Source organism: Carcharhinus amblyrhynchos, chromosome 8 (genome assembly GCF_965287045.1).
Source record: "Carcharhinus amblyrhynchos chromosome 8, sCarAmb.v2.hapA, whole genome shotgun sequence".
Lineage (NCBI taxonomy): Eukaryota > Metazoa > Chordata > Chondrichthyes > Carcharhiniformes > Carcharhinidae > Carcharhinus > Carcharhinus amblyrhynchos.
Genome location: NC_137331.1, coordinates 70,181,288 through 70,205,099, shown reverse-complemented (window position 1 = coordinate 70,205,099; position 23,812 = coordinate 70,181,288). Strand labels below are relative to the sequence as shown.

Below are 23,812 nucleotides of genomic sequence, written 5' to 3'. Positions count from 1 at the left end.
CCTATAACTGACTGATAAGATAAACTTAGAGCACATTAGTCAGGCTATCACTGGGCAGAACTTTCTTCTCATACACTTTCTAATCTCTAATATAAGACACAGAACATTCCACACAAGATTGCCATCTGTATACAAAAGGGTAATTTAAACTCTAAAGCTTAACCGATCGCGAGAGATCGCTATTTTTTGGAGGTATGAAATTTTAATTCTGCCTGTTCACAGAAAGAACGTGTCTCTTCCTGATGCTTTGGTGCCAGTTTAAAAAAAAATTATTCAAGGGATGCTGGAATATGCTGGCTAGACCAGCACTCATTGTCCATTCCTAATTGCCCTTGAGAAGGTAGAGCTGTGCTGCCTTCTTGAACTGCTGCAGAACACGTGTCGTGGGTCCAGCCTTAGGAAAAGAGGTTTAGGATTTTGACCCAGTGACAGCAAAAGGATGGTAATATAGTTCTAAGTTAGGATGGTGTGCGGCTTTGAGGGGAACTTGAAGTAGCAGTGTTTCCATGCATCTGCTGTCCTTGTCCATCTAGGTAGTAGAGATTGCTGGTTTGGAAGGTGCTATCGAAGGAAGCTTGATGAGTTGTGGCAGTTCTCCTTGTAGATGCTGCACACTGCTACCACTGAGTGTCAGTGGTGGAGGGAGTGAATGTTGAAGGTGGTGGATGGTGCACCAATCAAGCGGTTGCCTTATCCTGGATGGTATTGAGCTTGTTGAGTGCTGTCGGAGCTGCACTCGTCCAGGAAAGTGGGGGTATTCTATCACGCTCCTGAGTTGTGTCTTGAAGGTGGCCCTTATGTTGAAAATAGATAGGCACACAGTGCATGCGTTTCAGCGTGTTTACTACACTCAGCCATTTGCTCCCACAAAATATAAATGAGTAGCTTTGCTATTCCTGCAGACTCAGTTTGGTAACCCCTGAAATTGTTCCATTTTGAAATGTAGGCAGGTTTACCATTCATCAATACATTCATGTATATTTACTTAGGAATGGACAATAATGCTGGTTTTGAATAAATAACAAAAGCAGGATACTGTACTATCATGGTAGTAATGTACCACCCACTCTGTCAATCATCTCTGAAATAATTACTGATTTGTAAATCACAAATTCACCTCATACAGGGGCTGACTCATGGGGACCTTCACTCTACTCCAGGTATTTTAGATAGCAGTAACTCAATCCCATGCCACTACAAACACTATCTGAAAGAATTTGACAGAATCTGATCCTTCCTCTTCCATCTTAAGTGATCACCACCTCCATGATTCCCCCCTGCCCCATTGCCAGACGCACCCCGCCCCCCCAATCACTAAACAACCACATTCTTTGAGGGACAGACACATCATTACCTTAAAGATGTTAAATCATACCAGAGGATGTGATCCTGTAAGTAATTCCTTAACCTAGCGCAAAACTGCTGAATATGGAAGACAGTGCTTGTTTTCGTAAGCTAGGATTTTCTATCCCAAAGAATAAAAGGTCAAGAGCAAACATAGATTATATGGTATCCTTAGGAAGTGAGGTGCTAGCTTCAAATGAAGGAACAAAAGTATTACACAACCTATATGCTTGAAGGCAAGCTGGTCGGTAAGGTGCTTCTCCAGCTTTGCACTCTCAGAAAATACCATCTCAAATACTGATTTGATCATGAAATTTCCTTTGAGTACAGAATCAGCAGGAGCATTTTGTCCGCCATCTAAGCTTTGTGTTCACGTTCAAAATATTTTTCATTTCTGCGCCAGAAACAGTTAACTCTTTATGACTGTTCTGTACTTGGCTATATGGAAACCCTTATTAACATGGAATTCTCCACTGTTATGGCATATAATCGCTAGTTGATTTTAAACATATGCTGACACAGTTGGAGAGCACATAAATTCCCATTGAATGGTTTGTTTGAGAATTGAATGCAGTAGTAGCTTGCATGTTGTATTACTGACATTTGTAGTCAGGGGAGAAATGGCCAAAGTTTTTAAATCCTGTATATAACTTGTAGGTGTGAATAGTGGACAACAGTAGGTAGCATCCTTGCCTCTGAGCCATCAGCTCCAGGTCAAGTTCTACCCCAGGATTTGGTGACCAAGGAAGGTGCATTCATAACGTGGCCAAACATGTTGAGTATCAAGCTGTAAATCCTTCCGACATACACCAGTGGCAGGCAGGGAATTAGAAAGAAAATAGGGAGTTATAGATCAGTCAGCCTGATGTCAGTAGTGGGGAAAGAAGCTAGAATCCATCGTGGAAGATCTTATAGCAGAGCACTGGGAAAACAGTGGCAGTATCGGACAGAGTCAGCATGGATTTACAAAAGGCAATTCTTCGAGGGTGTTATGAGTAGAGTTGAAGGGGAGCTAGTGGATATGTTTGTTTGGCACTTCAGGCTTTTAACATATTCCCATGTAAGAGATCAGCGTGTAGAATTAAAGTGCATGGGATTGGTGGTAGTATATTAAGATGGGTAGAAAACTGGTTGGTGGACAGGAATAAATGGAGCAGGAAAGGTTTCTGGTCGGCCATATGATGGAAAGTAAATTGGAGCCTATGCCATTATTAATCATTGTGCCAGACTACAGCTCCACAACGTTACCACAACAACTCAAACTCTTTGAGGGGGTCAGTTACTTGGACAGTTGGTGTGGATCAGATTGGTGCGTCAATCCCCATTCTGGCTGGACTTGATTTGGGACTTGCCTCGGTGTTTGATCCATGGTGAAGGTTGCAGTGGTACGGGCCTGACCTGCCTTCAGGCGGAGAACTGAACAAGATATAAATTGTGTGTCCTTTATTTAAATGTGTCACCACTGGTTTAAAAAAAAATCACATTTTAACCCAACAGAAGTGAAAATAACATTAATTTATGTTTTTTATTCAATTACTTTTGGCAGAAATGATTGGCAGTAAATGTGATCAGTAATGAGCCTGACCTAACCGGAAGGTTCCTGTAATACAAATAATCGGGGACATGTCAGCTTCATTATTAGTCATTTCTGTTGCCTGACAACTGCAATAATACTGACCTCTAATAATTGAGCTGACAACTTATCATTGCTTTACTGAAACAAAATTGCCACTTCAGCAATGCCAGGCACTTAGGCACTTAGTGCATTCAATTTGCCCTGTGCTTGTACATTTGTAGACAAGACTTGATCTGTTGATTCTAAATGGTTCAATGATGAGTCAAAGGCAGAAAGCATGAGGAGGACTCGAACCATTAGCAATGAAGTCAGCATGAGATGCTTGCAGGGATAGAAGCCTTTTGTAGCATTGAACATGGTGTACTGGTTTGCAATTCTGGCTGTTATGTAACATCTTACTGTGACTGCTTCTTCAGGTGAAAACTGATGATGAAAATCTGAGTACAGGTTGAGAAGTGTGATTTGTAAGAGGATTGGATTAACAATGGATGCAGGTTAATTCCTAAAGTTTATTTATTAGTCACAAGTAGGTTTACACTAACGCTGCAATGAAGTTACTGTGAAAATCCACTAGTCACCACACTCCGGCGCCTGTTTGGATAAACTGAAGAATTAGCATGGCCAGTGGACCTAACCAGCATGTCTTTTGAACTGTGGGAGGAAACCAGAGCACCCAGAGGAAACCCACGCAGACAGGGGGAGAACGTACAGACTCCACATGGACAGTGACCCAAGCCGAGAATCAAACCTGGATCCCTGGCACTGTGAGGCAGCAGTGCTAGCCACTGTGTCACCGTGCCAATTTCTTAAACCAGAATGATATTTTCATTCCAACAATTTTCCCCACCAAAAAATTGGAATTTGAAATAGATAGTGTGCAATTTTCTTTTACTGATTGTCATTTAAAAATTGGAAGAATTGCTCACCAGTGCAATTGCTTGAAATATCATTTGCTTCATGAGATTTACATCTATGCCCCTCTTCCAGTTGCACCATCAGTTAGGTCCGTACAGAAAACTGTGAAGTTCAAGTTGAAATAGCAGGCTGCAGCATACCGAACCTCAAATATTGTTACTTATCCAACTTCAGATCGGGGAAGGATACCTCCACAATGGAGCAAGGAGCCTGATCTAAATAGCAATCGGATCAGCTCACAACTCCCTGAAGAGGGACTTCCTCCGAGTGAGGGCCAAAAGTCTCATCTCCAATCAATTAACGCCTGTTGGAGCATTAAATGGCTGTGGGACAACCAGTATTGGCGGGATGCGCTCACAGCTCACTCTTCAGATGATGGAATGTGAAACTCAACCCAGGAGTCTAAATACGTGCAGAATAACATGGAAATCCATAGGTTGCTTGTCAGTAAGTCTACGCTTCTCTATAGGGTGCTCTGTAGTGGTTTCCACAGACTACTTTTTCACTTGAGATCATAAATTGATGAGAATATCCACTCTAACACATTTAGTCTCACAATAAAAGCTCTAGGGTGGCGCGGTGGCACAGTGGTTAGCACTGCTGCCTCACAGCGCCAGGAACCTAGGTTCATTTTCGGCCTCAGGTGACTGTCAGTGTGGAGTTTGTATGTTCTCCCCATGTTTGCGTGGGTTTCCTCCGGGTGCTCCAATTTCCTCCCACAATTTAAAGATGTGCCAGTTAGGTTGATTGGCCATGTTAAATTGACCCTAGTATTCAGGAATTAGCAGGGTAAATATGTGAGGTATAGGAATAGGGCCTGGGTGGGATTGTAGTCAGTGCAGACTTGATGGGCTGAATGGCCTCCTTCTGCACTGTCAGGATTCAATGAGTTTATGAAAAAGTGTTGAATGAGACATAATTGACTATTTAATGGCATGTTCACAACCTAATTACTGATGAACACCTTCACTGGCCCTAAAAAGTTAATTTTATTTACATGATATGTCAAGTTTCCCCATAGTGAATAAAAATTTCATGGGGCAGAATTTTACAGGTTGTGGCCACAAAATTGATCAGGTGGCCATTCCACTGAACTCTCATCTTCCCACCCTCACCTTTCCTCAAAGTTTTGGTGGGATGGTTGATGCCTAGGCTGCCCTCCGTAGTTACCTACATCAACTGGCTCAGTTTAGCGTCAAGCATCCCACAAAAGATCTGGCAATTGCCAATGCTTCCTCCCTGCATGGTCGCTTCACCTCACTTGACCCCCTCCCCCAAGACCTCACGTTCCTTCCTTACCTTGGGACCCTGAAAATTCACCTGGATTCCCGGGTTTAGAGCCTGGGAACTACTTGCAGTTTGGCTGGTAACTCCCTGAGGCATGACTTCATCCCAGATGAAGGGATTGAAGTCCCAGCTCCAGTCAATTGATGCTCCTTGGAGTGTGGAATGTTGCTGATTTTTTTCACCGCCGACTCGATTAATAACGGGAAGGGAATCTTTGCCTTCTGAAGAATCACAGCCCATATGTTTTTAAAAGCGTTTTCTTTTATAAAACCACTTTATCTTTACTTTTCAGTACTACAATTATTTCTGTCTCTGAAAATGTAAAATAACAGTGTAAGAATTTGGCAGAAATCTTACCATGATTTTTCCATCCCGCCGCAGTGAACGAAGCTTTGGCTGGCTGCCAAATTCTCTGACCTTGCTGCAGTGGGAGTATGGAGTAAAAGGCTGGTAAGATCACGCCCTTAAAGTGTTTGTTAGGTTAAATAATTCAATGTGATCAGTTGCCTGCCCAATTGCTGACATCATTGTGATTTGGTGCTGGATAAAAAAAATGTAGGAAAAGGAGAAATTCCTGCCGTGGAATTTGCTAGATCTTTATGGAAACCTACCATTACAGATCAGTGGCGAATGTATTTAATTTTCTGCTGACTGCAGGCTGACTGTTAGAGATTTCAAAGTTTTAAAACAATACGTCCAGGGGCAGGGATAGGGCGAGTGGATGAAAAAATAACTGAGATGTTTTGGGACAGGGTGGAAGGCAGGAGAGATTAAATAACAAAAGATTAAATAACAAAAGATTCACCTCTGTAAATTTAAACTGACTTCACTTTTATTCCCTGTTTCCAAAGTTCAGATTCTCTCTCTTTTCCCTTCTCTTCTGCTGAGGCTATCCTTTCTTTTTCCCTTATCTATAATTCAAGCTATAATTTCTATAATATCTATAATTTCTTTTTCTTGTTGTAATTCAAAGTAATTCCAATTCTTTTGCCTGCTATTCCTTCCTTTCTCTGGCTTTTTCTGCTGCAATTGCATCATTTCTTTGGCTTTCGCTGCTCTCTCTCACTTTTTTGTTCCGAGATGGTGCCGGAGCCAGATGATTTCTTGTAAGCTGTGCCCATCATATCTTCCAATTCTATCTTTTACTCTCATTATATTCTGCACTCTCTCATTTCCTTCTCTATGAATGATATGCTCTGTGTGCATAGCACACAAGAAACAGTACTTTTTACTGTATGCTAATACACATGACAATAATAAATCAAATCAAATCAAATTTGTTTTGCATCAAATTCAAGTTGCTTTAGTTCTTTCTCAGGTTCAAGCACTTTCATTTGTAATTGAATTCTAGCCATTTCCAAAGATTCTGACTGTGTTTCTGGCAATTTCTAATGCTGAGCTATCACCACAATTATCTCCTCCTTCCTAACACTGGTCAGATAATGTCAGCTGCAACATTTGTGCCAATTCCAAAAGCTTTGTTTTGGCCACCTTTTATGAACTATCCTGGCTGACTTCTTCCAACCCCAGGAACTTTTTAGTCTCTGAAAGAGTCATCACTCCACAAGGCACTCCCTATTTAAATTTTACCTGGATACAATTCCTGAAAAGAAAACACAAATGTGCTCACAACTCGCTGTCTTTGAGTCCAATAATCCCAAGCCAATCAAAGAATGTAGATTTTAATCCCGCAAAGAGCCCCCAGTTGTTATAATCCAGGTCAGAAACTCCAAAACGTTTCATGAAGTCAGCCTAGACCGTAAGTTTTGCACCTTGAATTTGGCTGGGTTAAGCATGAGATATTTCACTTCAGGTATGATTCAAATGACCCACTAGGGAGGTTACGACAAAGTTTAATTAGAAATGCAGTTAACACGTAGAAAGAAAATTAGCAATAAATTTTACCAAATACAGCAAGGAAAGAAAATGATATTATATAAACCTTAACAGTTAAATACTGTTCCAACCAAGCAAATCCTGTAAAGAAAACACCTTTTTTTGGATTGGCACAGGAAATAAGAATGCTGACATGATTTTGCAACTTAGTCCTTTGGTTAGAGAACAGAACCTCTTGACTTTCCAGCTTTGTAATTTCCAGCAGACCTCAAAGTAGAGATAGAGTCACTGCTGGTCTTTAGCTTTTAGCCAGCAAACCACTGCAAGAGACAGAGGCAATCCTTGCCTCTAGTTACTGGTTAGCAAACCACCAACAGCAGAATGTTCACTCCGGAAAGGCAAGAAGACCTGTTCCAGCTAGCCAGCAGACTTTATAATACCAAACACTGGTGTCAGTCTGGATTCCACACAGCATTGAACTAAAAATAACAGCCAGCAACCAAAACCGAAAGTACTCTCAGAGAAGAAAACAAAACTATCCCTCCTGACCTGTTAATCAATCTTCCCACAACATTCCAAAATAAACTCCCAAAAAGGACATTAGGTCCAGCTGAAAAAGAAATAAACCCATTTAAACAAGGTAAGCAGCAATAAAAGGACCTTTAAGCAGACAGGTCGGCAACAATGAAAACAAACTGCTTACAAACTACAGAGAACATGATTTAAAAGAAACATTTCTTAAAGTCACAGTACCATCACAAGAACCATTAACAACAACTGCTGTTTTTGAAAATGGGAGCAGTGATTAATAATTTCCAAGCTCATCACAGTGTGCTTTCCAGTTCTGCCATAGACTGTGGCATTTTACATAGCACACTGGCCACGCTGTCCAGGAAACCACTGCAGGGGATGGTGGGAGGAAGGGCACCATCGGCAGTGCTGGAAGATTCTGCCAGCGGGCAAGGCCAGAAAATCATGCCCATTGAGCCTACAACTGTTTAATTGAAAGACAATGTGCTATTGAGCCTCTGTGGAGCTTCATTGAAATGGTGGAGGAGGTTGAGGATAGGAAGGTCATTGTGTGAGTGGGCTGGAGATTTAAAATGACAAGTGACCAGACTTTCAGGGTCAGGCTTGTGGCTTGAACGGAAGTGTGCCACAATCGCCCAATCTGCATTTTGTCTCCCTCATGCAGAGATGGTTGCATTGTGAGCAGCATATGTTGAATTAAGAGAAGTATAAGTCAACCAGTCTTTCAGTTGGAAGGAATGTCTGGAGCCTATTAGGGAAATGGAAGGTATTGGTTAAGCACAGGTATTGAAGAACAGATGCAATAGCGACAGTGTAATTGAACAAATAGAGTGCTTGCAGGAAGAGGGGTATCAGAAGGTATGGCCAATTGTAATTTTGTTAATCGAATCAGTGGGCTTATGACCAGTATTAGTCTACCCCTGGAAATGGAGATGGAGAAGTCACGGGAGAAGGGGAAAAAACTAAGATAAAACATAGGATGACAAGCAAAGGAATCTGGTGAACTGGTGTGGCAACAATAATCTTTCCCTCAATGTCAACAAAACTAAGGAGATTGTCATTGACTTCAGGAAGTTTAAAGGAGAACATGCCCCTATCTACATCAATGGGGACAAAGTAGAAAGGATCGAGAGCTTCAAGTTTTTAGGTGTCCAGATCACCAACAACCTGTCCTGGTGCCCCCATGCTGTTAAGAAAGCCCACCAACATCTCCACTGATGAATTGCTATACCTAATCATTTTTTCTTTGGAAAGCTAATATTGGCCATAATTTTCCTGAGGCCCTCATAACTAACTGTGTTGAAAGTTTTAATCAGATCTATAAATGTTCAGCATAAGTTACTGTTCTGTTCTTAATATTTCTCTTGCAGTTAACATATAGCAAACAATGTATTAACTGTACCATAACCTTTTCTGAAGCTATGTTGAGTATCTGGCAATAATCCCTTTTGGGGATGCAGTGTTAAGTAGGAAGATCCTGCCAATGCGAAGGCTCACCCCCATCAAAGGTTTTCAAATGTATGGAATGCATTCAATGGGAAACCTCGTTGACCACAGAGGGACCAGAAGATCCCACTGCTGGCCAATGCCAGGCTGCCTTTGCTGCCATGAAACATGTGGCAGGTTGCGAGGAAACCCCCAATGTCATCATCATGACTAACTTTTCTACCTATCTTGGTGTCATCAGCAAATTTAGCAACCATACGTTCTGTTCTTTCATCCAAGTCATTGATATAAATGGTAAATAGTTGAGTCATCAGCATTGATCCCTGTGGCACTCCACTCATCACACCTTGTGTATTCATTAACATATTTTGCCACCAAGTTGAACAATTCTTGATTTTCAAATGATCATTAATTTTAAATCCCTCCATGGTTTCACCCCTTCCTACCTCTATAATCTCCTCTAGACCTACATATCTGTGCTCTTCCAGTTCTGGCCTCTTGCACATCTCATTCAGCTATTGTAGACTTGAGCTTTGAAATTTCCACCCTAAGGTGGCCTGTCGCTACCGTACCTTTCTTCTTTAAAACCTATCTCTTTGACTAAGTATTTGGTCATCAGCCCTAATTTGCTTTTATGTGGCTCAGTGTCAAGTTTTGGTTTGCTGTGTGAAATATTTGTTTTCTTGTTCAGTATCTTCATGCACTTTCTTCCTTTTTAGGGAATAGTGGGGAAGTGTTGAAAGTGTTAACAGTTTCACTGTAAACCTATGTTGAACCATATCACAAATGCAACTCCTGGGATCAACAAGTCCTGGTGTGGGATTTGCACCTATGAACCTTTGGCTCAGAGGCAAGGGGATGGGTAGGGGGCTCCTCTATATGTTTGACATGCTATATAAATGTAAGGTTTTGTTGTAGCAGAGGTGAGAGACTTTGGAGTGAGGGTGTAGGCCTTATCCCTGTTTCTTGCCCAATTCAATTCCTTCTATTCATTTCTTTCCCAACAAAACAATTCTTTGCACAAACAGGCCTCTGGCATTTAATGCTTGATAACTTTGTAATTATCTAGCAATTTTATTACTCAGAAAAAACCTGTTATCCTCCCACTGTAGAATCCAATTACTTCTTAAATGATTCTCAGTGATGAATAAGTGATGAATAGTAGTTCAACAATTCTGTGCATCCATCAGGATCATGCTGGAATATATCAATCAGAAGATGAAACCAGTTAAATGCTAAAGATCAACATACCAACAGGTGTAACCATGGTGCAGGTGGAAGAAGAGGCCCAGTCACAAAGTACAATGAAATTAAATTAAAGATAGACCTGCTGAACACTTGTTATAACCAGGACTAGTTCAATTCCAGGCTGTGGTCAATGATACATTCATCTCAGCTCCCAACTGACCCACTGCACAAACAGTTCTCTTTATATGTGCATGGCATAGATGCCCAAAATGCTTTCCCCACCACTGTGCTTGCTTTACTGCGATAAGTACAAATCAATTATCTGGTTTCTATTAAGAATGAATCCTCTGAATTTACTTGAAGTTGAGTGTAATCAATTTCCCTTCAAGTAAAATATGTATGTGATCTTATTTCTGTCCTCCATACCAATTTAGATCTGCTAAAAGAAAATCTAAAGCTTCTTTTTAGCATTTCCCCATTGGAGGGATTAAGTGTTGGCTTCTTGGGATGGAGGTGGCCCTGCATCTACTTGCACTGGGTTGACAAATTGTTGATTCCCCATCTGCTGCTGCTATTGATCGGTGCCTGATCTCGGGAAGATGGTATGAAATTAGGGCAAAATTACTGGGTGAAAATGACGTGGCATTGCCCTGAAGAACAGTTGCCTCATTGTAGGCCAGTCCCTGATGTTGTCCTGTTTGCGGAGATTCCCTAAGTACATCCACTGATCTACAAATACTCTGGCAGCAATAAAATCTTTGGAGCTCAACTCAATTCTAAAAGAATTCATACACATTTCAGCGTATAGACTTGATTGTTTAAAACTCCCATCCATGAACAAATCATGGTTTTTAAATCTCCTTAAGTGGTTAATCTCTTACAAAAACAAACTCATTTTCATATCTCTAATCATTTTATACTCTTTTTAAGCTGTCACTCAGAAGCCCCAGAGAGATAATAGCAGCTTTTGAATCTCAGATAAGCATTCACAGTGAATATTCCTTAGGGAAATGTCAGCAAAGAACTCTACTGAAACTGCTGAACAGATGTTACACCAGCTGGCCTGTCAATAAAAGCAGCCCAGTTGCGGTTTCCTTAACAATCACTGATTGCTGCAACCAATTACTTTTAAAGTGTTAAGAGCAGGGGATTTTAAAACTTCAGATCACGGCAGTTTAACAGACCTTATCCACTTTTCAAGAATATTTACATCTTTTCCATAAATTTGTGGCTCCTAAGATGCAAATTACAGCTCTTGTAAGAGACAAAATGGAGTCTGTTAGAACTCAGCACTATTTTAAAATAACTATGCTGAGTTTGGACTTCCCTCTGGAATGAAAAATGTGCATTTCCAGCAAAAATGGCATCTGTCTGGAATGGGGATGGATCCCCCACATCTAGGTCCCATCTTCCAATGTTGAAGCTCCTTCCAACTCTGAAAATCCAGCCCTTGTTGTTTAATATGCAGGATATTTAATGCTGAACATCATTTGAGGACGGGTTCAGGCTCAGCTGTGTAACCAATAGTGAAAGCCTATTAACAACCTCTATGAACTCAACGGGGAAGCAATAATACTTCTTTTAACTGTGACCTCGTCAATAAATATTTGTGATTATTAATTTCAAGGAAATTAACTAAAAAGGAGTCAGGGGTGAGTTGAAGAGTTTTTTTTCATCCAATTTGATACATTTAGAATTTCCAATGCACTTGGTGAAAGTAACTTTGCGTGACTGACCAGTACTGAAATACAATTCATTTTGTATCTGGGATCCTCCTGATACAATCAATATTAATTTTATGACTCATGGAATGAAAGTTTTTTTGATAACTCTGGAATATTCTTGGGGCAGGATTATCCGCACCGTGACATGTTTTCCCATGGCATAGGCAGCTCGCCATTGGCTGGTGGTGGGACTCTCTGGTCCCACTGATATCTACAGCATTTTGCAATACTCACCTGTCCTGCCGCTGGGGTACGTCCCATGGTGGCTCACTTTTGGTGGGATTGGAAGCTCCAACTGGTGGGAACTGTCAGAAAATCCCACCCTTGGGGTAGAATTTTCCCATCCTGTCCACCACAAGTATTGTAACAAGCAGGGGCGGGCCATGCAAAGATCCGGTGACCTCGGGTGGGAATTTCTGGCTTTGGGGCAAGCGTAGTCGGAAAACCCACTCGGTTTATCAGTCAGTCCTAGACACCAGTATGATGCACTCTCCCTCTGCATGAGAAAGAAAGCATCAAGCTCCCTACATATCACACTGATTTCAGATTTTGAAAGGCACGCTGCTGCATGAATGTTAATTTGTCAAAATGAAGAACTGTGAATTTAAATTCAAATTTGCTGCAAAAATTGTGGGTTTATACAGCTGGCTTGTTCATGTGCAGTTGCATCAGAAACATATTGCAAGTTAAATTTATTCCATTATTATTTAAATCTCAAAGAACCTAAAATGTGTTCTTTAATTTATGCTGACGAGACTTTTATCCATGTATCATTCCATATATTCTCCTGCCTGTATGCTGCAGGATGGTAGTTACTTACGTATGGATGTTATTACAACTGCATCCTTGTGCTTTGCGCCTCATTAAATATTTTTTAAAACAGAAATAATAATTATCAGACATAAATTACACCATTTTTTGAAAAGGAGTAAGGACTTTAGGCAATAATAAGCACCAGGTGGAAAATATTCCAGAGTTTTATAAGGTGTAGGAGCTAGAGTAGAGCATTACTGTAATTGCAAGCTTGAAACCTGTTGAAATAATGGTTTGAACTGCATTCCCCATATGTGCACTGGCACCTAAACTGAATTATGATGCCTTGAAGCAGTGCTTTTTCTAAATTATTTGATTATGAAGAGCTTTGTTTCACACCACTGAACACATTTTAATGATCTAATTTGAAACCACTTCCAAATCATCAAGGAGTAATTTGCCTGACATGCTGCAATGCAAATGCTAAGGCCATTTTCTCCTTGGCTTAAAAGTGAAGGATTCATTCAACAACTTGAAGCAAAAGGAAATTTGCTTCTCAATACCTCAGCTAAGCATATTCTTTTCTTTACATTTCTACCTGTAGCTTAGTTGACAAATGCACTTCTGACTGTGGTTCTGAGTCACATGGGCCAGAGAAGTCTCAGATTAAAACTCCTGATCTAAAGAAAATGCTGGCATTGCCTGGCTGGGAGTTGCAAAAGCAGCTACGGTTCCCTTACCTGATTGCTGTGAAGTTACACCTGCATGAAAGTAAATGGGGGCAATTTGTTGTCTTGTTACTACACCATCTGCACCAAAAAATTACAGTGCGATGAAAATCATGCACAGCACAGAACTTCTTAAAATTAATTTTTTAAAATTCATTTGTGGGACATGGGCATTTGTTGTCCATCCCTAGTTGCCTTTGGAGGGCAGTTAATTTCTCTTTCTGCTTCTGCACTGTTACCACCAAGGAATTTTAAAAAATGTTATTCGTTCATGGACTGTGGGTGTCACTGGATGGGTCAGCATTGACTGCCCATCCCTGAGGGCATTTAAGAGTCAGCCTGTGAGTCTGGAGTCACATGTAGGCCAGATTAGGTAAGGATGGAAGATTTCCTTCCCTAAAGAACATTAGTGAACCAGGTGGGTTTTAATGATAATCAACAATGGTTTCATGGTCATCAGGAGATTCTTAGTTCCAGATTTTTCTCAAATTCTACCATCTGCCGTGGCGGGATTCAAACCCAGGTCCTCAGAATGTTAGCTGAGTTTCTAGATTAATAGTCTAGCTATAATACCTCTCGGCCCACCACTCCCCCTATACTGCTGATTTACCATTAGATGCTTACCTGTTCCCATTTTTGGATGAACCTTTATACAGACAGCTAGATCTCTTAGCTGAAACAGACTGGTGATTGTTTGAATACTTCTAAATCAGAGTCAAATTATTCCTTCAGGACCTTCCAACCTGCTGGGATGACCCAGGGTTTGCTAAAATCAGGAATTCTTGCCCAAATGTTGCCTCCAGCAGGCAAAGTGACTTCAATTTCACACCACAGCGCACCTCTCCCTCTCTCATGAGTGCTACCAGCACTCATTTTCCAGAGTTGATGAGGGAGCTGCAACTCCAGAATTGTAGGTGTCAGTATTGAGGGAGACCTGGTATTTGCACAGTGTTGGCTGACTTTTGAGGAGTTTCTGCAACCAAGAAAAGATCAATGAAGTGAGGGTTCTATGAAAAGGGAGATCTCTTGTATAGAATGTGGTCTCTGACATGAAAGGTCTTAATGCAAGAAATTCCCTGAATTGCAAAATGCTGCTTTGACATGTGAGGGTGTCTTTGGAACAGGAGAGGGTATTCTTTAGTTCCCTTCTTTCCAGTTTTGCTATTTTACATTGGCTCCGGGTTTGGCAGTGCCTTGATTTTAAAATTGTCATCCTTGTTTACAAATCCTTCCATAGTCTCACCCCTTCCCATCTCATATAATCCCTTGAAGGCCATTCAGCCCATCAAGTCTGCACCGACAACAATCCCACCCAGGCCCTATCCCCACAACCTCACATATTTACATCACTAATCCCTCTAACCTATTCATTCTGGGACATTAAGGGGCAATTTCACGAGGCAAATGCGGTTATCCTGCACATCTTTGGACTGTGGGAGGAAACCAGAGCACGCAGAGGAAACCCACTCAGACACGGGGAGAATGTGCAGACTCCGCACAGACAGTGACCCAAGCTGGGAATCAAACCTGGTCCCTGGAGCTGTGAGGCAGCAGTGCTAACCACTGTGCTACAGTGCCGTTCATTATCTCTGTGATCTCCTCAAGCCCCACAATTTCCTGAGATGTCTGAGCTCCGTCACTTCTGGCCTTTTGCATACCCCCAATTTTAATCATTCCACAATGTGTGGCCATGCTTTCATCTGACTAGATCCTAATCTCTGGAATTCTCTTCACAGATCTCTCCTTCTCCCTATCCTGCTTTCATCCATTTCACCAAAATTTAGGCTGATTTTTAAAATATTTCCTCATGTGGTCATGGGTCAGATTTAATTTGATAATGCTCTCATAAGCCATTTTGAGCTGTTCTACTACCTTAAAAGCACTATATATGCAGGTTGTTGTTGATACTCATGAGTACCCTCCTGGTTCTAGGAGCTTGTTATATAATAGCTATTGAGGTAAAACTATAAACAAAAATAATTATGCAAAGTGAACCCAGCCTTTATAAGTTACATGCAGTAACATTTGCAAAGGTCATGTGATTATGCTTTATATGATCAGACATCATGTGGTTTGAATGCAGTGATCATTCTTCTAGAACTATCTCCAGTCAGAGAAAGCAGCCCTGTCCCCAATGGTATTTAGAACATAGAACATAGAACAGTCCAGCACCGTACAGGCGCTTTGGCCCTCGATGTTGTGCTGAGCTATGTCCGAACCTATCATTCTGGTGTGTCCCATGTGCCTATCCAATAACCGCTTGAAAGTTCCTAAAGTGTCCGACTCCACTGTCAAAGTAGGCAGTGCATTCCACACCCCAACCGCTCTCTGAGTAAAGAATCTACCTCGGACATCCCTCCTATACCTCACACCATGAACCTTATAGCTATGCCCTATACTAACAGCTACATCCACCTGAGGAAATAATCTCTGCATGTCCACTCTACCTATCCCGCTTATCGTCTTATAAACCGCCATTAAGTCACCTCATGTTATATTGATACAGACAGTTATTTGTAGAAATATGGTATAAGTCAGGAGACATATTTATATAGACAACTTTAAAGGAATTATCTTTGACTTTCAGATAACATGCTGGATATTTTGGGAATTATTTTGTTTGTATTATTTTAGGGTTGGCTGCTGAGACCATTTCAAAGTGCTTGCTGTGATTATAATACGAACCGTATCCATAAAGGCTCCCAGCAACGCCCTTACTTTGTTTGTGGGGGTTTTATCCAGTATTTCCACTCTGGAGGAGAGAAAGGAGCAACAGGGAAAATGAACAAAACAGCAAAGAAAGCAAGTAGAAGGTTGCATGCTAGCAGGAATACTGACCCTCTTACAGAGCTGGCAGACTCAGGATTATGGACCTGAGAAGCAATGTTGCAAGAAACCCTGCTTCTCCATGGAAGCAATGACAGAGTTATCTCACCTCCTGTGAGCAAACCTGCAACCAACAGCCAGCACAACATTGCCTGTAGTAGTCAATGCAACTGCTGCCTCTCATTCATTCCATCCTGTCACAGCAATATCAGTAACATCAGTTTGTCTGAAGCATGCTTACATTAATTATCATAGAAACCCTACAGTGCAGAAAGAGGCCATTCGGCCCACCGAGTCTGCACCGACCACAATCCCACAGGCCCTACCCCAATATCCCGACATATTTACCCACTAATCCCTCTAACCTACACATCTCAGGACACTAAAAGGCAATATTAGCATGGTCAAATCAACCTAATCCGCACATCTTAGGACTGTGGGGGGAATTCGGAGCACCCAGAAGAAACCCACGCAGACACAAGGAGAATGTGCAAACTCCACACAGACAGTGACCCAAGCTGGGTTTTGAACCCAGTTCCCTGAAGCTGTGAAGCAGCAATGCTAACCACTGTGCTACCGTGCCACCCACGATTGATTTCTGGATTATTGACATGCGGAGTGATAGTTATGCGGACAAATACTAAAGCTTAAAGTTTAAAGTTTTAAACATTTTTTAAGTTTATTTATTAGTGTCACAAATAGGCTAACATTAACACTGCAGTGAAGTTACTGTGAAAATCCCCAAGTCACTACACTCTGGCCCCTGTTCAAATACACAGAGGGAGAATTTAGCATGGCCAATGCACTTAACCAGCACGTCTTTCAGACTGGGCAGGATTATCTGGCCATGAAACCGGAAAATCTCACCTGAGGCCAACAGATCTTTGCATGATCCGCCCTCTCCACTTGTTACGATGCCCATGGTGGGCTGACAAGAAAATTCCCTCCACTATATGGATACTCATTGAGTGCAAACCTTATTGTTGACATTGTTCATAGGGTTTTTAAGAGAAGCTCTGATCCCCTCATGGTTACTAAATACAATATTCTTGAGGCAGTTCTGTGACTTGGTGAAAACACTGAGCTCATACAGTACATTGTGCTTGTTATGAAGGTATTTTCCACTGCAGATGTTGAGTCTATCATTTGTTTAATGCAGGTTTATTCTACAGAATGATCCAGGTGGCAGTATGAAGTGAGAGAAATTGGCGTGCAAGTGCACAGGTCCCTAAACAAGCAGTAAAGATAGATAAAGTAAAGAAGGTATACGGAATGCTCCATTTCATTGGCACAGGCATTGAATGGAGAAGTAGGGATATAATATTGTAACAGTATATGACACTGGTAAGGTCACAACTGGAGTATTGACTAGTTCTGGTCATCACATTATAGAAAGGACGGAGCAAGTGCAAAGAAGATTGACTATAATGTTGCCAGGGCTGGAGCATTGTAGCCACAAGGACAGATTGGACAGGTTGGTGTTGTTTTCCTTGGAACAGAGAAGACTGAGGGGGGACATGGTTGAAGTGTACAAAATTACGAGGGGTAGGGAGACAGTAGATAGGAGGAACCTGTTTCCCTTGACAAAGAGTTCAAAAGTCAGGAGTCACAGATTCAAACTAAGTGGCAGAAGGATTAGAATGGACTTGAGGAAAAACATCTTGATACAGAGATTGGTGGGTGTCTGGAATTTGCTTACTGAGTTGATGATGGAGGCAGCAACCCTAAGCTGTTTTAAATATTTGTATCTGCATTTTAAGTGCTGTAAGCTGCAGGACTGTGGGCCCTTTGCAGGGGTGAGAAAGGGAACCTGGTTGTCCTGGGTCCGTATAGACAAGATGGGCAGAATGATCCCCTTCTGTGTTGTACCATTACTATGGTTCAATGTCCCCCATGTTAGATGAGGCATATCTGGCGGCTTGTGTTGTGGGAGCATTCTTTTCTGTAGAAATATGCTATCTTTGCTCCATTTGCATGGAAGATCATCCTCGATTGTGTAGCTCCTTGTTATGGAAATCTTGTCAAGTGGCCAGGATTTTCTGGTTGTTCACGCCAGTGGCATCTTCCTATCCCACCAATGGCACACCCCTGCCACGAGTTTGCTGCTGGTGTGGCATGCTGTCAATGGGAATTTCCATTGACAAAGCAGGAGCAGACAATCCCATCGCCAGCGAATGGCATGTTACATTCTGCTGCAAGAAGATTGCCGCAAGGAGGCCAGAAAATCTCTCCGGAAAGTTTATCTGAGGAAGGTGGTGGATAAAATGCTTGCAATTGTTCCCTTGTAAATTTGTCTTCCTTACCTGAATCATACTGTGCTATTCAAGCTCCCAAATGAATTCCCATCTTTAGCGCTTCGTGAATTAATTTTTGAATTGAAGCATGAATTCTGAAAAAAAATGTGTATGAAAGGACACAAAGTAGGTGAGTAATTGCTATTGATGCAGAAAATTGAGACAAACTTTTAACAGAAATGTTAACAATTACACGCACTGGGCAACATTAACCTATCCCTATCCCCCCCACCCCTCTCCACGACAAGCCCAAGCCACACGCACAAATGGAGCTTCCCAACCAATAAAGGGAACTCCCATGGAGACCCCCTAGCAGTTCCCCTAATCTTTCGCCATTTGCAAACACTAGTGCAAAATTTAGTCCCCATGGCTGTTCTGTGTGTCTGGATGAAGAAGTGGTTGTTGATGGTGAACACATTGTGGTCCAGGATGAAGCGGATGAGTTGTACAATTGCATCTGGAGATTGGCAGTTGTCAGTGTTGAATACTGAGACAGTTGCAGCAATGCCGTCATCGTGGGGGATGCTGGTATAGTGTGTCAAGACATCCATTGTGACGAGGAGTGTTCCTTGTTCAACTGCTTCATGGATGCTAAGTTTCTGTAAGAAGTCCATTGTGTTGTGACAGAAGTTGGGGGTTCATTGTATGATGGAAACCCGGTGTTGTGAGTCTTCTTACTGTGCCTACTCCAGTCCAATGCTGACATTTCCATATTATGGATACCCATACAAAATATAATTGGGGTATTCTGTTCCTTTTTGAACGTCACATTTTAGGGAGGTTTTCAAGACTTTGGCGAGTGTGCAAAGGAAATTTACTGGAATGGGAATTAGGTGTATTGAGAAACTAAGACAACCAGAATTGTTCTCCTTAGGGAAGGGAAGGTCAAGGGTTTTAAACTGCTTCCAGTGGAAGAATGGTTGGTAATCAAAGATTTAAGATAACTGCCTAAAGAATCAGTAGCAAAATAAGGAAAACTGTGAGTTGTTGTGATCTGGAGTGCACAGCCTGAAAATGTGATGGAGTCAGATTCAATAATAACCATAAAAAACACAATAAAGGATAATGTTGTAGAGCTATGGAGAAAGAGCAAGGACAGAGAACTAACTGGATAACTCATGCAGAGAGTCAGTAGGCATGATGGACTGGAGGGTCTCTTCTGTGATTCTGTGATTTTATCAGCGATTCCATGTGACCCTGACATAAAGAATGCACATTTCCAAATGCTGTGCTCTATCTCTTCTGATTGCTCTCACCCGGTTTGTGATTGGGCCAAGTGGCTTTTCTTGTCCTTGACATTTTTTATATGCTTCCTCGTGACACTGCTTATTTGTGCAATATATAGCTCTAACCAGTTGAAAAGAAATCTTTGAGGACTGATGTTGTCCTTATTGCAATCGGCTTACAAATACAATTTGAATCAACCTTCATTGATTATTGATTAATGTTGTGCACTACAACACTAAACATCAGCACAAATTAGATCAATCAACAATTGCTTTACTCTACTGCTTTGTGTATTATTAGTTATTTCCCTGTTCACTCTGCTGATAGTCCAACTGTTTCGAACTACCTCATTTATTCCGATTAAGGCTATTATTAAGGTTATTTTCCCTTTAGCCTTTGTTTAATTGTTTAACCTGATGATTAATTTGGATACTAAATAGTTGCTGTCATGTGCTCTGTGTATTCAGCGTGAAAAATAGCTTTCCCTCAAACTCTGTAAGTGTTTTTATTAACTGTTCTTTTCAAGGAATAGAGCTTTAGATTCAAAAGTGTACAAAATATTTTTTCTGTAGTTAGGTTAACTGTGAAATGTAGTTTGGTGTTGTACACATTTACTGATGAGCACTGTTATGGATTGTACATCATCAGTTACCCTCCCCGCCCCCCCCTTAGTGAACTACTACCTTCAAAAGACAGTTTGACAGTTCTCTTGATAACTTGATAGTTCCAGTGAGCTTTTGATAGTTCCAGTTAGCTTTACTCCCTGTTTGCATACATTCATGTCTTCTTTAAACAATGTCAAAGAGCACTTGGCTCTACCAAAGGTCAATTGACCCCTCTTAAAGGGCACCTACCTCTCCCAAGTGTGTCTCTGGACTGATCCAAAAGGATACCCGACCTCTCTAAAATGGTGCTCAACCTATCCAAATAACTTTGGCAACTTTAGACCTTCTACAGAAAAGTGTAAAACATACTAGTCATGTTTTGGACATCCACTAATGTAAATTGGATCTAGATGTAAGCAGCTGCACCTTTACATGCACAGTTGCCTTAGTGAAGCACAAATGTTCAAATTGGAAGACAGCTGCCATTCATGATGGCTGTTGGGTACAGGGACTTAGTGAATCAGGGCTCCTACGCCATTTTGGCTAAGTTAGGGAGAGACCCTCTCAATCTTTCTACAACTTCAGGCCCATATTGCCAGCCATGTTTTACAGTGCAAGAGGAAGAGCATCAGTGATCAATGCCACAACTTTTCAGTGATTTTATGTGCAGAAAAGAGGCACTTGACTGTTGAATGAAAAAGGAAACATAGGATGTTGAACAAGAGCAAGAAAAATGGGAGATGGAAGGACGTAGACCAAGATTCGTTGTGTTCGCTAGGTGCTGACAGGAATACCAATGACCCCTTGAATCTAACCTAACTATAATGTTAATAAACAATCAGCCTTTGATTGACAGGTTGGATATTTTACAAGGTTTACCTTCCCCTTTTCTAATCACAATGTTTACAAAGCACATGAGATGCATTCAAGCATGGAGGGAAAGAAAAACAATCAAGGCTCTTTGTCAATGAGTAGGTAATCCATCCATGTCAATCAAACCACTTCAATGCTAATCTTTCAACATTAAAAGAGTACCCCCCAATGAAATTGACCATCAAAGCACATCATTGTGGGCTATGAAATAAATCAAGGGGATCTCCCAGGAAATCCTGATGGATCATTTCTATAGGAGCACTTTAAAGAAGGCTATTAACACGTAGGCCAATCCCTATTGTGGAATGAAGTGCTTTGATGATTTTGAAGGCTTCCAGGTATTGAAAGGGCAAGGATGGCAAAATAACCAGAGCACTTCAAAGATTTCAAAGGACAGTAATGAATATCTTACCCCAGAAAGATGTTAGAATTCACCATAGTGAAATTGAACAGCACCTTTCCCAGGGCAACAAGGACAAGTGCGGCAACTAGACTCCCATTCTGTGAAAGAGACCCAAAATCAAGCCCTTTATATGGTTAAGGTGGGTGGATCCCACCTACCAGGTGCTGCTAATGTCAGCAGGAACCACTCCAGTTCTTTCCCAGCTGGTTGTACATAAAGTGCAAACGGGTGAATTGAGCCGTAGACTTGGTAATTGAAGCCATGTCAAAGAGAAAATGAATTGGTAAAGTTTTTAGTAAGATGAAGAAAGGTGGCAAAGAGCAGGGAATCTCTGAGGGAAGATCCAGTGCCTGAAGGAACAACCACCATCAGTGGAATTGAGGGAGCATGGGATAAGAAGCAATCTGATATTAGACGTGTGGAGAAAATTGAAGAAGCTCATTGAGAGAAGACGAGGCAAGACCAGGGAAAAATTTCAAAGTGAGAAGAGGATTTTGATTTTGATTTTGATTTGAGTACTTTTGTCATTTTGAAAAATGAACAGATATGAATCACTAATCCGGCGACACTTGCACCTTCTCATGTAAACACTCTACCTTCTAAAGCTCTTAAATTGAATTCCTGCTACACTTGTGTAGCAATACTGGTGCTTGTGAAAACTGGGGAAAGTGATGGGAGGCTGTAGTGCTGATGTCACTAGACTAGTAATCTATAGGCCAAGGTTGGGCACATGGCTTCAAATCACATTATCGCAGTTGATAGAACTCAAATTAAAGTAATAAATCTAGAATATAAAATTAGTCTCAATGATGGCGACCATGAAACTACCTTCAATATCTGTCTTTTAGGGAGAGAAATCTGCTGAACTTAACTAGTCTGGCCTACGTATGCCTTTGGACCCAAAGCAATGTTGTTGATGCTTGACGGTGGCACAATGGTTAGCACTGCTGTCTCACAGCGCCAGAGACCTGTGTTCAATTTGCAGCTTGGGTCACTGTCTGTGTGGAGTCTGCACATTCTCCCTGTGTCCATGTGGGTTTTTTCTGGGTGCACTGGTTTCCCCCCACAGTCCAAAAGCTGTGCTGGTTAGGTGCATTAGCTATGCTAAATTCTCCCTCAGTGTACCTGAATAGGTGCCGGAGTGCGGCGATGAGGGGATTTTCACAGTAATTTCAATGCAGTGATAATGTGACACTAATAAATAAATGTTAAACTTGATGGTCTAACAAGCCAGTTCAAGGGAAATTATGGATGGGCAACAAATGTTGCCCTTGCTAGCGATGGCCACATTCCCTAAATTTTAAAAGATGCTGCATGGTTCTGTCTTGGTCAGACTCACCGACAGCTTATTCTTCTAGAATGTTAATAACAACACCAAGAAATACCATAAACATATTTTTACATTCATCTTTACTAATCTCTAGCATTTGATTCAGTATTTGTGTGCGTAACTGGAAAAATCATGACACAAATTGGATGGTGTTGGTTTTGAGTTGTAACTTGACCTGTGACTTTATCCTCTCCTTATCCTATCCTCTTCAATGCGTTTATTGCCAACATTGTTGAGTTTAGCTTATTTAAAGGGAGTAATCAGATTCAAATTTATGAGCTATATTCCAGTTTGGATTGATTTGGGCCTATTACTATTTTTGTTTGGTCTTAGAATGTTGCAAAATAGTATTACTGTTAACAAGCTGCTTTGATATGCTTAAATGGGGATCACTTGACGTAGATTTAGAGTCACATATAGGTCAGACTGGGTAGGACTGGTCGGTTCCATGAAACGCCTGAGTGATCTTGTTTGAACCAATCCAGTGGTTATAACAAAGTAATGTGAAGGTGCAGTAAATATAAAATACTCCTACAATGGGACATGTGCTTCATGTTCAGACTATTCTGTGTATCAATGAATAACTTAAGCAAAGCTGCTGTGTCTGCTGTGTCTGTGTGTGCTGGGTCTGTACTCGTTGGAGTTTAGAAGGATGAGGAGGGATCTTATAGAGACGTATAAGATAATGAAGGGGATGAATAGGGTAGAGGTAGAGAGATTCTTCCCGCTCAGAAAGGACAGCAGGACTAGAGGGCACAGCCTCAAGATAAGGGGGGAGCAGTTTAGAACGGAATTGAGTAGGAACTTCTTCACTCACAGGGTGGTGAATCTCTGGAATTCTCTGCCCATTGAAGTGGTGAAGGCTACCTCGCTAAATATATTTAAGACACGGGTAGATAGGTTTTTGATAGACAAGGGAATTAAGG

General features: G+C 41.3%; 1 protein-coding gene across 4 annotated transcripts in view; it reads left to right on the top strand.

Moving 5' to 3' along the window:
- The window catches only part of sntg1 (syntrophin, gamma 1), a 418,937-nt gene that overhangs the window by 51,855 nt on the left and 343,270 nt on the right, over window positions 1–23,812 (top strand). The window contains exon 2 of one of the 4 annotated variants that reach the window (XM_080194934.1): window positions 5,504–5,572. The exons of the other annotated variants lie outside the window; for them this stretch is intronic. The gene's annotated coding sequence lies outside the window, so the exon portion shown is untranslated. The remainder of the gene's footprint in view (window positions 1–5,503; window positions 5,573–23,812) is intronic. 4 annotated transcript variants of the gene reach the window in all.